Source organism: Apium graveolens, chromosome 8 (genome assembly GCF_009905375.1).
Source record: "Apium graveolens cultivar Ventura chromosome 8, ASM990537v1, whole genome shotgun sequence".
Taxonomy (NCBI): Eukaryota; Viridiplantae; Streptophyta; class Magnoliopsida; order Apiales; family Apiaceae; genus Apium; species Apium graveolens.
In genome coordinates this window covers 211,932,628-211,944,337 of record NC_133654.1, presented here as the reverse complement: position 1 = coordinate 211,944,337, position 11,710 = coordinate 211,932,628, and positions in this window count along the sequence as shown.

Here is an 11,710-nt window from a genome sequence, read left to right as displayed (position 1 = left end):
TGTCGTGTGCTTCAAAGCAAAGCCCAAAGATACGGAAAAGGCTTCCTAAAATCAAATAATCAACAAAGAGTTTTTAACTCTAACGGAAGGCCAAATTACTCTCAAAATTATTCTTCCAACTATAAGAGTAATTATCCTTCAACGAGCTACAATAAAGGAAAAGGTAATCAAAATATAAATACCTATAGTAATGTCAATACTTCTACAAACCATCATGTTTACACTCCTCCAAAACTTAAAGATCCATCTCCGGAGGAAACACAAGATGTGTGTTTCGAGTGTAAACAACCTGGTCATTATAAAAGAGAATGTCTTAAACTTTCAAAGGGACGAAGTCTCGTGGACGAAAATGGTTGGAAATTAAGTAAAGATGAAGAAGCTCCGTAAGCTAGTGAAGAAGTGGTCAATCTATGCTTAATGGCTCTCGGAGATGAAACTACCTCAACGGAAATCTCCACTTCAAAATAAGAGGTAACATCTAACTATGTCTCAATTAAATCTTTATTAGATGAATCTAACTTATCCCTCATAGATATGAATAAACATGATTTTATTGAACTTGTAGTAAGTTATAAAAATAAATATAAAGATGTTGAACAAAGGCTTCACTTGCTATGGTCCGAGAAGAGGAAAATTGAGGAAATTCATCATCATCAAAATAAAAAATACACTCGAATGATGGAATCAAAAGTCCAAGATGAGGATGAGATTACATCTCTAAAAGATCAAAACCATCTCATTAAGATTGAGGTAAATAAACTTCAAGAAAATATACTCAATCTTGAAACGGAGAATATATCACTAATCCTCAAAGACGAAGAGATGGAACGTAAAAAGATACAATTGAATGATAATATTTTAAACTTCACATTGATCTATTGAACTTAAAGATTCTAAATAAATCAAATGTTCAAGATAAAGAAACATCTTATAAAGACAATCTTGATAAATAAAAGGAGCTATTAGAAACCAATGAGCTTAAAAGTGAAGCTCTAAGGTTAAAAGAAGAAAATCATAAACTCATAGCTCAAGTTAAGGATCAAGAAAGAATCCTTAACAACAAGATTGATGCCTTAAAGAAATAGAATGAAAATCTTGAAGTAGTCATTCAAAGATTTACAAAAGGCAATAAGATGTTGGATCAAATGGTGCATACAAAAACCTCATATAATCATAAAGGTTTGGGATATAATAAGAATTCTCCTCCTAAAGGAAATACTCAGAGATTTGTATCACCAATAAAGACTTCTCCCGAATCACCATCTTATAAATGTTCTTATTGCAATAAGATGGGACATACCATTTAATATTGCAAATTCAAGAATGGAGAAATTAAGGGGAAACATGTATAGTTTCGCAAGGAATCATACAAGAAAGATGATAAACATATGCCTTACAAAGATATGGAATATAAAAATCCAAGCCAATAAAGGTCTCATCAACCTACTATATTTCAAAATAGAAACACACAATATCATGTAAATAGTAATGCATTTAGAAGGCAACAACCTCTTAATAGAAATGCTTATGCTAATTACCATGATAATAATAGATATACTGTTTATCATGCTTCATCAAGATTTCATGATAGCTCTAGGAATTATCAACCTCAAACTCGGCCTTATGCATCTAGAAATATTTATGTACCTAATGATAATTATATCATGCCTAGATTATTTTATGAAAAAACAAATGTTATATATGATGTACTAACCCCAAGACCCTCAAGACAAAAGGGTACCTATAAATTTAATTAATCATGTTTGTAGGTTTTCCTTGCCGCGAAATAAGACATATGGTACCTTGATAGTGGATGTTCAAGACATGTGACCGGTAACAATCACCCTTAAACAACATTAAAGAGGTTACCGCGGGGAGCGTAACATTTGGTGGTAGTAGTAAATGAAACATTATCGGCATCGGAGATATCGGAAATGAGAAAGTTAAAATTTCTGACGTTCAATTGGTCACCGGACTAAAGTACAATCTTCTCTCCTTTAGTGAATTATGCGACAATGATTACAAGGTAATTTTCTACACTACTCATTGTTCTATATTAGATAAATTTGGAAAGTTGGTTCTCACTTGCCCCAAAAATAAAAATATCTATACATGTGACATGAGCAAGCAAGTGAACGTGTGCCTAATCACTATAAATGATGATCCATGGCTATGGCATCAAAGATAAGGACATTCCAACTTGAAGTTGATAAAGAATATATCAACTAAAGACCATGTACGAGGTATACCAAAACTAAACTATCATAAAGATCATACTTGTGAAACTTGCGAAGTTGGTAAACAAATTCGAGCATCTCACAAAGCAAATTTTATGGTATCTACCTCGAGACCTCTCGAGCTACTACATATGGATCTAATCGGTTTGGTTCCTATACAAAGTCTCAGAGGTTGTTCATATACGTTGGTGGTTGTGGATGATTATTCATGATTTACATGGACTGAACTTCTCAAAGCCAAAAGTGATGCTTTTGAATCTTTCTCATATTTATGTAAAAGGATTCAGAATCAACAAAATAAAACCATAGTCTATATAAGGACTGATCATGGTAAAAAGTTTGAGAATTCTTGTTTCATTAACTTTTGTGATGAATATGGCATCACAGATAATTTTTCTGCTCCATGCACTCCTCAATCCAATGGAGTAGTTAAATGGAAAAATAGAACACTCCAAGAAATGGCTAGCACAATGCTAAATGAATATCATCGACCTAAATATTTTTGGGCCAAGGCTATGTCAACTTCTTGCCATATTCTTAATTGGGTTTTGCTATGACCTATAAAACAAAAGACTCCTTACGAGCTATATTTTTGGAAAACTCTGAAACTAAGCTACTTTCGAGTATTCGGAAGCAAGTGCTTCATATTAAATTCAAAAGATTACCTTACAAAGTTTGACCCTAAATCAGACGAAGGTATATTTCTTGGATACTCGAACAATAATAAAGCTTACCGAGTGTTTAACCTCAAATCGCTTGTGGTGGAAGAATCAATGAATGTCGCTTTTGATGAAAGTAATCCACCGGGGAAATATAAAGATCTTGTTGACCAAGAAAATGTTGAACAAGATGATATTAAAAAAAGTTATTCGACAATTCAAAAATATGGATCTCGGGACTCCCGTACATAAAATTCCATTAGAATTAGACGAAAAGGAAGTCGAACTTCCTAAAGCAATTCCCACTATAAAAAGTCATCAACTAGATAATGTACTTGGAGACTTAAGGAAGGGAGTTTAAACGCGGTCACAAGTTCAAAACGTTATGAATCATTTTAGTTTTCTATCTCAAATAGAACCTAAGACCGCGAAAGAGGCTTTATTAGACGAGGATTGGATCTCTTCCATGCAAGACGAATTACTCCAATTTACTCGTAGTAAAGTGTGGGAACTTGTCCCAAAGCCTCATGATACTTCCATAATTGGTACAAAATATGTATTTCGAAATAAATTAGATGAAAATGGAACTGTTGTTCAAAATAAAGAAAGATTAGTTGCACAAGTATATACCCAAATGGAAGGTGTAGACTTTGATGAAACATATGCACCGGTAGAAAGAATTGAATCAATTCGAATGCTATTGGCTTATGCTTGTCATAAAAATTTCAAAATCTATCAAATGGATGTGAAATTTGCCTTCTTAAACGGGATCTTGGAAGAAGAAGTATATGTAAAACAACCTCCCGGTTTTGAAGATGCAACACATCCCGATTATTTCTATAAATTATATAAAGCTCTATATGGCTTAAAACAAGCCCCAAGAGCATGGTATGAAAGGTTGAGCAAGTTCTTCCTAGAAACTAAATTTAAGATGGAAATGGCCGATAAAACCTTATTTACGAGGCAGGATAAAGATGATATATTGCTCGTACAAATATACGTAAATGACATCATATTTGGTTCAACAAATGATGCACTATGTAAAGAATTCTCTGAAAATATGAGTAAAGAATTTGAGATGAGCATGATGGGAGAATTAAACTTCTTTTTGGGATTGCAAATAAGGCAATCTGATGAAGGTATCCATATCTCTCAATCCAAGTATTATAAAGAGATGTTGAAAAAATTCGAAATGGATAATGCCAAACCCATCTCTACTCCTATGTTTACATCCGATAAATTAATGGAAGATCCAAAAGGAATTCCCGTAGACATAAAGAAGTATCGGGGAATGATCGGTAGCTTGCTCTATATAACTGCAAGTCGTCCATATATTTAATATAGTGTTTGTAAGTGTGCTAGGTTTCAAGTAGCACCAAAAGAATCTCATTTATCCGCGGTAAAAAGGATATTTATTGAGATATCTTAAAGGAACCACTGATGTTGGTCTTTGGTATCCAAAACGAATACCATTTGACTTAGTATATTTTTCTGATTCGGACTATGCCAGGCATTTAGTCGACAGAAAAAGTACTAGTGGTACTTGTTAGTTTCTCGGTGGATGTTTAGTTTCTTATTTTATAAAGAAACAAAATTCTGTATCCATCTCAACAACCGAGGCTGAGTATATAGCAGCTGCAAAGTGTTGCGCTCAAATACCGTGGGTGAAGGAAACACTAGCTGACTATAATATAAAATTTAATGTGATCTCAATCTTATGCGATAATACGAGTATTATTGATCTTAGCAAAAATCCCGTATTACATTCAAGATCTAAACATATAGATGTGAGACATCATTGTTTACGTGATCATATCAATAAAGGTGATATAAAAATGACTCATATTGATACTGAGTTCAATCTCGCTGACATATTCACAAAACTATTAAATTCTAAAAAATTCACTAAACTCTTCTTGGATTTAGGAATGTTGGAATCTATAAAATAATGGTTCATATAAAAAGAGTGAGAATAGTTGAGAATTATAAAGTTATCTCACGAAAAGGATATTTTCTCGATCAAGTTATTAAGTTTATCTAAAACTCAGATTCCTCAATAAAAAAATTTATTGACCGGGTTAAGATAACTTAAATAGCCCATATTTACCAGGAAAATATACCTAATCGAGTGAATATTATTATTCCATGAAATTTTTAAGTGCATTAAATTTACTCTCATAAAAGTAAATATTATATTGATATTTCAAATATATATATATATAAGTACCTATTTAATCTTGAAAAATATTATATATATATTTTTTTCTCATATATTTACTTACATATAAATATATAAGTATATGTAATCTTGAAAAATAATTTTACAGACATATATATATATATATATTTTGTGAATTAGTTTTTGGACCAGCCCAACAGAAAAACATAAATTCTAGGCCCATATTTTTTAAAGCCCAAAAATAATTTCAGCAAAATTATATAAGGATAAATATATAATGGTCCATATATTCTAACCCAAACTGATTTTAAAATGGCCCAGCCCAAAAACAAATTAAACCCAATTAAAAATCCCCAAATCTGAATCGTTGATCTCAGAAATAGATTAATCCCAGCCGTTCATTTCATAAAATATATATATCCCTAAACTGTGTCTACAGTACAGTTCTGACAAATCAAACCCTATTCTCTAATATTTCTTCTCGCCGCTTCTCTCTTTCTCTCCTTCGAAACCCTAACCCTCCTTTTCTGATCAATTCCTCTCAAAATGATGAAATATCAGAGGAATTATGATAATCTATACATATATATATATTTATCAAATATGAGCTTTATTCGATGAATTTGTTGTCTAGGTTGGTTACATCAACGAGTGATTCGAAAATTGAAATCAATAATTCCTTATGAATTATTGAGAAATGTCGAATCAAACATTTGATTTATTGGTTAAATCACATACAGACACATAGTTTTCAATTTTCTAAAGTGATTTTGTAAAAACCCTTACCAATTTTTGAGTTTATGAGCAGGAGAAGACGGAGAAAGATTTAAAATGATAAAACCAATGTATAAAATGGCTGCATGCGGCTTGAGACTCACGAAACTCGGAGGTTGACTTAGTCCGCGACTGAGTCAACCAGGTAAGTTCTGCATACTTGGCTAAGTTGCAGATGAAGGTAAGTAATTAACTTTATTTTTAATATGTCTCAAGAATGAATTGAAAATCTATAAAAGGAATTGTGATTTAACAGAGTTCTAATGAACCTTGATGTGATTCTATGACATTTGTGAACTTCTATGTTTGATTTAATGAAACTGAGTCCAAGATGTAATGCCCTCCAGACCCGTGGTATAAGTCTGGGGGTTACTAGCTAATTACTAAACATGTATAACCTGTATAATAATCAAACAGATATATATCTAAACCCCTTTAACACTAACCAGGATTTTTTTAGGTTGAAGTATGAAAATAAGAACCACAATCTACTTTATTACAAACCCAATTTAAAATCTTAGAAACTCTCTTTATTATAAACCGTTGTCTAACAAGTTTTAAACTATTTTTCTCATTTATTCAAATAGACTCCTTAACTATCTACACTACACTTGCTCAGGAAACTCAAAGCTTTCTTCCTGAATTGGGATCAACACCTTGGGTATGAGAGGGTCCCGCGGCTTGACTCGCTTATTTAGCACTCGAGTTCTGATATGTTTCAATTTTTTTCTTAACTGAAAATAATAAGGTGAATAACAACAACAAAGGGGTGAGCCGTAAGTCGCTCAACAGGTTCACAATATATAAGCAGTGTTATAGTAAGTTAAATGAACCGGTAATTTGGGTATATCTACAAAGACATAACCTCGCGATAAAAGAATGAAGGCCATTATCGGCGATTATCTAACGAACTAAACTAGACACAAGTTCACACATATATCCTGCTGATCAGCCATGATATAGTGCAAATATATACCTCAATGTATAGATCCATTCGGGTATCCAGGCTCTACGGCCCAACACAAGGATCCGGTTAAGCCCCGGTCCTTAGGATCAAGTATAAACCTGATTCCAATCGTCACCATCCAGTCCATAAAGGAGCAACCGGAACAATCGATATGCTTTGATATATTCCAACAACGGAATATATTAAAATATTTGTATATGAGTATAAGTATTGAAATATGAATAGATGATTCAACGAATTAGGAAAAATCAGGAATCGAAATGAAATACGAATTAAGGAATAATAATTGTGTATTAGTATTTATGAACATGAATCATAAGTGTGCAAGTGCGATAAGAATCTGAAGTAATTTCACTATTCTGAAATTAGAATAGGGGAAAAACTTGCCTTTCACGTGATTTACTCCAAATACTTCACCTTCATCTATCACCGACTCGACTCGCCTTGTTGGCTTTGCTTCTATCAAAGAAATGGGTTTGTTTAGTTATTTCGCTTCTCAATCGCGTCTCAAACCGACTTCACAAAGCCCTTATCGTCTACCCATACGCGTATTATTGACTCGTATACTAATTATTAATAGATAAGACTCGTTTAACCACATAATTCACATAAGCACATATGTCACATAGTCATTCTAGATCCACAATAATTTTTAGAATCAAAATCGAATCGTTTCCTATTTTTCAGGATTTATTGGACCCGTCTCTATACGCAATAAGGCTTACTATTAGATAAATATCGAACGTTAACTAGTTTCGAAAAGAAATTAGGATTTAGTATTATTTTTAATGGAAACAGATCATTTTTCTGGGTCAAAGGGCTTTCGTTTCGCTCAAATTGGATAAACGGTTCAATTATTATCAGATAATTACAGATAAATTAATTTATTATTCAATATAAATAAATATTATGAATTATTAAACCCTAAAAATATTTTTAAATAATTATTTGGAAAAAATCAGAATTAAAAATGATTTTTCCATAATTTTTGGAATTAAAATAAATTTATAATGATTTATTGAAAATTATTGGATTAATTATCAAAATAATTAATTATTTTTAAATAATTAATAAATAATAATAATAATAAATAAATAATTTTGATTTTTAGAAAATATTTCGGAATTATTTATAATATAAATCAATTAATTAAATAATTAATTAATGAATCTATACAATAAATAAAAACTGATTTTATCATTAGTAAAAATAAAAATAAAAATAAAATTTCAGAAACAAGTTTCAGGAAATGGATTTGGGTTTAATTGGATCAAAATGGATTTTAAACCGGGTTGAATCTGGGTCTGTAAGAACATAAAACGGGTCGGGAGCCCTTGATGCAAGAAAATAGAGAAAATGAGAGAAATGCATGTACAAGAGATATGAGGATGAAAAACATTGCTAGTGAGTCAATGAATGTCAGTGATGCAGAAAAGGAGACACTATTTCAGCAAGAATATCAAGCTGTCATAGATTCTCTCTCCTTGGATGCTGAGACATTTACTCATCATGTTTCATCTTATCAAACTCTAGCTGGACAGGGCAATGAGGATGCTGAAAGAATGCTCAACTTGGTGCACACTACTGCTTCTATGCAAAGGGCCAAGGATGTAAGAACCCTAAATTTTGTAATATTTTAAAACTTCAGTGAATAATAATTGGATGTGATTATGCAAAAATTTTGAGTTCACCATAAATGAATAGTGGAATCTTGAGAATCCCAGAACGTATTATTGTTTAACGAGCGAAATAAGTGAATGCAAAAGCCGTCAAAATTCGAAGATTCACACTTATACTACGTGTTTTAGAATTATTAAAGAATGGTGTAGAACCGGGAATACTGCGTTAAATAAACATCTCATCAAGATGTTATTAAGTTCAAGAGAAAGGAATGGAAGTGATTAAAGGATTATAGACGATAAAAGAAATTCTTGCGAAACGAAACGTTCTACGGGAAAACTATCGGAATAAAATGACAAGTGCATGAACTATAATTAAATTAGGAAGTAATTGGAAATCATGCAAGTTGGCCATGCACAATCCTACACCCAACTAGTACTTAGAAGTGTAACTAGTAGTTGGTCAATCAAACTAGAAAAATGTTGTTAGTAAAGGTGGAGACAAGGAGTACATGCACCATACCTCCATATTTCTCTCATTCAACACACAATCACAAGCCATACTTCTATTATTTCTTTGTCCAAGTGCAGCTCTTATACATATATCCACATATGTATACTTATAACCTAACACACTTTCAAGAGCCAAGCAAAAGAAAGTCATTCTCTCCATCCTTCTCCATTTCCGAATTTCCAAGAACCCCCAAGAAATAAATATTTATAACTTAAGATTTACCCACTCAAATATCATAAAAATTTTAACCGTAGCTGCTCCATATCATAGGTAATCTTCTTACCAAATTTCAGACTCAAATAATATTTTTTCAATTTTATAAAAATGTTTGAAGGAGATGCTAAATAGTAACTCCGAATTTTACTAACTCGTTTTCTTGATTTCTCTTGTTAGTCTAAGGCTTGTTAGGGATAGATCAATCTTATACAAGGTTAATACACTTCTCCTAGGTGTTCTAAGGATCTAATAAGGTATAAATCTTCACCCTTAAAGATTTTATGGTTGGATTTTAAGGATTATTGTTATATGGGTTCAAGATTTAAGAGAATGTGAATGCTTAAGGTTTATATGTTTAAATCTTGTTAAATTTTAAAGATTATGAGATGTGGTTCTTGGATGTTACACTAGATGATGTAAAGAATGAGTGTATGAGTGAATCTTGAAGATTATATGTGTTGATGTTGGTTACAAGTAGTGGAAATGGCAAGATCTTGTTGTGGTTGTTAAGTAGTGAACTTGTTGCACATGTTCTGGTTTGTGCAGAGAATTTGGCCATGAAATAATATGTAAAGTGTGAACCACTAGACATGAAAATCTATATATTGTTTTTTAGTTTCGGTACATATAAAGAACGTCGCGAGGCGATTTACGGTTTAGGAGTTATGGCCGATTTAGTGAAAAGCATTTATGTGAGAACACAGTTACGGATTGTGGAGTTGTGTGATGATTGTGGAACCCTAAAAATTATAATTTGACTATGAAAAAATCATGGTAACTGGATATTACAGTAAGGAAGAAGACGAGAAAAGAATTTCATTAAAATATTAAATTTTCAATTTTATAAAAATGTTGGAACCAAAGTCATGCGGTAATGCTACACGACGCGTATCCACTGCCTAGCTACTGCCCTGTTTTGATTAAATCTGGGAAATTTGTTTTCTAAAAAGGATAGAGTTTAGTTTTGATTAAAAAGTAGAAGTTATCTAGATCATGCACGCAAAGACGGCGTGTCGATTGATTTAACGGTTTGTGTGTTATGAGCGTTTTAGTAAAACTAGCGCGAATAGTAGAACTCCATAGTCGACCGAACTTTGGAAATGTTTTCACCTATTTATATTCATATTTTCAAATCAAAACTTTTGTGATAATTATCAAAAAAACACTCAAGAAGTCCTTGAGGTGGTTTCGCATTTAAATCTTAATTTTTTCGATTTATTAAAAATGCTAGCGTGTAAGTCGCGTAATAGTAATTCAGTGAAAAGGCAACTATGGAAGTACTACTTTGACCGCCCATTTTGGCCAAGTTAATAATATAATTTGGAGATGATCAAAACATGAGAGTTATTAAGGATTGTAAGAAGAACACATAGGTGTGTCGAACGAGATTTTAAATGGCAGTAACGAGGTGTGAGATGTCGTAAGTTAAATGAACCCGAGAGAGTGAAGATCGGGTAGAGTGAGTCTACTTAGAATAAGTCGATCATTGGTTAACCCGACTAACCGAGGTTATATTATGTCTTGGTAGAGGTTCAGGACCGAGAGGGATACATCAAGGTAGGGCTTGGACATCAGGCAAGTTTTCGAAATCTTATCTTATGATATCCATGCTTTAATTATTGTTGTGATTATGATGCCATGCTTTACAGTTTTAAATAAACGAATGATATATGCTTGTCTATGATTTTAATACGCCTATAATGTGCATTTGTTTATGAAATATAATTTCATTCCATACAAGTATGAGAAGTAGGAATTTATTTCCGAGATCATACGTTATAGTGGGAGTCGGAGATATTTCTAATAATTATTTAATTCGGGGATTAGCCAGATTTGAGATATTTTGATTTTATTAACAAAGTAAGTTCGTGTGAGATATATCGAGCGAACGTTTGAGATTTAATTTGAATCAATATCTTTAATAAGTATTTGAATATTCATTTAAGGGATATCCTTATTTGATTATTTATTATATAAAATAATATTTAAAGGATTAATAAATATCTAGAAAATATTTAAAAATACATTGAATAGATTATAAATCATTTCACATTACTTAAAAAAGTATTTAACTATTAAAAGATATTTATAGGGTATTAAATCCTGTCTTAACTATTTATTTAAGGTTATTAATTAATTAAACCTTATCTAAAAATATTCTGATACTCCAAATATTTAATAAAAATATTTTTTCAGACTTCTAAAAATTATTTAAAAATAGACGTAGTTCCCGAAGGTATTTTCTAAATTATTCAAACCTCAATGAAAGGAACAATCAATTGAAACTAATCAAAACCTTGGGGAACTTGGTCTAGAAGCATAAGAGTTTTGCTTCTTCGCTCAGTGAAAAACAAGAAGTCAATATATATATCACCCTACTATAATTAGGGATTTGAAAATGATTTCAAGTCAAAACTCCGACAACTCCCAAGGATCAATTGAATTAAAAGTTGAAAAACAAATCATCTGATTAAAGATCAACTCTAAGCGATCTATTCCGTCAAAAAGGATTTTTAAAACAAAAGTTAGCATTGTTTTGGAACTG